Source organism: Aplysia californica, unplaced genomic scaffold, assembly GCF_000002075.1.
Source record: "Aplysia californica isolate F4 #8 unplaced genomic scaffold, AplCal3.0 scaffold00576, whole genome shotgun sequence".
In the NCBI taxonomy this organism is placed as follows: Eukaryota; Metazoa; Mollusca; class Gastropoda; order Aplysiida; family Aplysiidae; genus Aplysia; species Aplysia californica.
In genome coordinates, this window is record NW_004797846.1 from 494,131 (window position 1) to 496,507 (window position 2,377).

Below are 2,377 nucleotides of genomic sequence, written 5' to 3' on the forward strand. Positions count from 1 at the left end.
CATTGACCACGGGCTCCGCCAGTCCTACTATAAAATAAACTGAGATCTACTTATTTCACTACGCTGACTCCGGGGTTCACATCCTAAAACCTAGCATTTTGTTAGGTAGACCCCGGGGTCCACCTATCCTTTTGGCTAGATAGACCCCGTAGTCCGCCTATCCACTTTCTTGATAATATGATGGAAAAAAAAAGACAATGAGGTAGACTATAATTTATCAAAAAAATTGCAAGTGCAAGTGAAGATCATAAAATAATTTTGTTATTTTCTGGTCATCTTTCCCGGTTTATAAAAAAAATTCAGTGGGCCTACTACTAGATCTAGCTTCTATGTCTCTGAAGAACATTTTGCTTGCCTTTATTAGCTTTTTTTCATGTACATGAAAGCATAGAATATATAGTTTCACACAAATATATGCACAATACTTTGAAAAAGAAAGATAAGGTCATTGTTTTTTTACGGAATCCGTTTTACGTTGAGAAAAGCGCTAAAAACAAGTTAAAAGATTTTAAGAATGCCCATAATATTAGTATTAGGAATCCTGAAATTACTACCTAGTTGGCTTACTCTTTAATAACCATGAGCAGTTAAGAAGAAAAAAGACAATGATATAGGATTTGTCTAAATATGACCATTAGCAATAAAGATGTTGCCCATTTTGTCCAATTATCCTTGCAGGTAAAATCACCCTGCACTGTACCCCAATAAGCACAAAAGGAATATTTCTGTGACTTTGTATAAAGGTGTGGCCTAAATAAGGTAAAGGAGGGGGGTTTAGCTTATTTAGGCCATATGTGGCCTAAATAAGGTCACCCTAATAACTTATTCTTTGCGTGAGCCAGCTAGTTTTTTTTTTTTCAAAGACAGTAGATCTATGCGGTTGAATATTGTATTGAATGCTGAGGAAAAATCAACGTATACGAGGGTACTTTTTGTTAATTTTCCCTCAGTATTTACAAGAACAGACAGAATAGAAATTAATTTGTACCAACTGCGCAATGAGGTTACTGAACATACAGTACTGCAAATAAATATAGATAGACACATAGGTAGAGAGAGAAAGATAAAGAGAGAGAGAGAAAGATAAACAGAGAGATACAAAGATAAACAGAGAGTAGAGAGAGAGAGAGAGATACAAAGAGAGAGAGAGAGAGAGAGAGAGAGAGAGATAGATAGATAGATAGATAGAGAGAGAGAGAGAGAGAGAGAGAGAGAGAGAGAGAGAGAGAGAGAGAGACTGTTTTCGGAGCGGGTTGTTTCAGCACGTGAGACATCATGATGTATTTTTCTAATGTCCTGTCTTGTGCGTATGTGTGAGTGCACCACATCCACTGCTATTGTAAACGACCATTTTGATAATCTGTTCGTCTGTGTAGTGTGTGGGCACAAATGAGATCGCTCACGGATCTGATCGTTAGCTCATCTTGAGATCATCTTGAGACCGGGGAACTGCGTAGGGAGTGGCGTTCTTTATATTATTATTATGTCTGTCCCCGTCCGATTTATACAAATTGTGCGGCCGCGTTATTTCGAGACTAAAGGGAAGTAATCAACGTAATAAGTCTCATTTTAAGTGACAAGATAGCTATTTCCCTTGTTAGAAGGATTAGGGATTTTGTTCCTTGAGCATGTTCAATAATATTAAATTTTGCAATCCATCAAACGTTGTTCTCATGTCTGCTGATGTTTCATGTTTGACAGGTGTCCCTGGTTTTAGTGATGTGCCAGCAACAGAGGTCCAGACGTCCTTTTATTCCCTCTATAGATCTAGATCTACAGCTGAAAGTTACAGAGATTATTTTATTTGGTTTTTTAAATTTTTTTTATCTGACTGACATAATATATTGTTTTGTTCATAAAACATGAACATTCTTTTCGAAAAAGTACAAAATGTGTCGCGAATGGTTTTAGTGTTATGGTAACTTGCATAATTTTGCATAATTTTGCTTTTTTGTGTGTGCATAATTTGGCCATCTCAATGTGCATAATTCCGCGGGGACAGTATTATGTTTGTTTTACAGGTTGTCTCCCTTGAGTGTCACGAAATGGAATGTTTTGGCAATAACTTTTTCGACGGCTTGATCTATTTTCTTAATTCTTCTTTAAGGGGTCGTGCATACTTTAAGAGAAAATATAGTTGCGTACTTTGAAGATCCCTTCGTGGTCTAAAATCAATAAGAGTGTGTTTCGGCCGCCACCCGGGAAAATTCAAAATTTCCTACCTACTGAAAATGTTTCATGTATCCCCCTCGCTCATATGACCCTACGGTCATATGAACGTATGGGACAATGCAGTTGAGAGCGCCGTAAATCACTAACCGAAAAAAAGGAACAAAAAAAACCCAACAACAACCCCCCCCCCCCCAACCCCTAAACC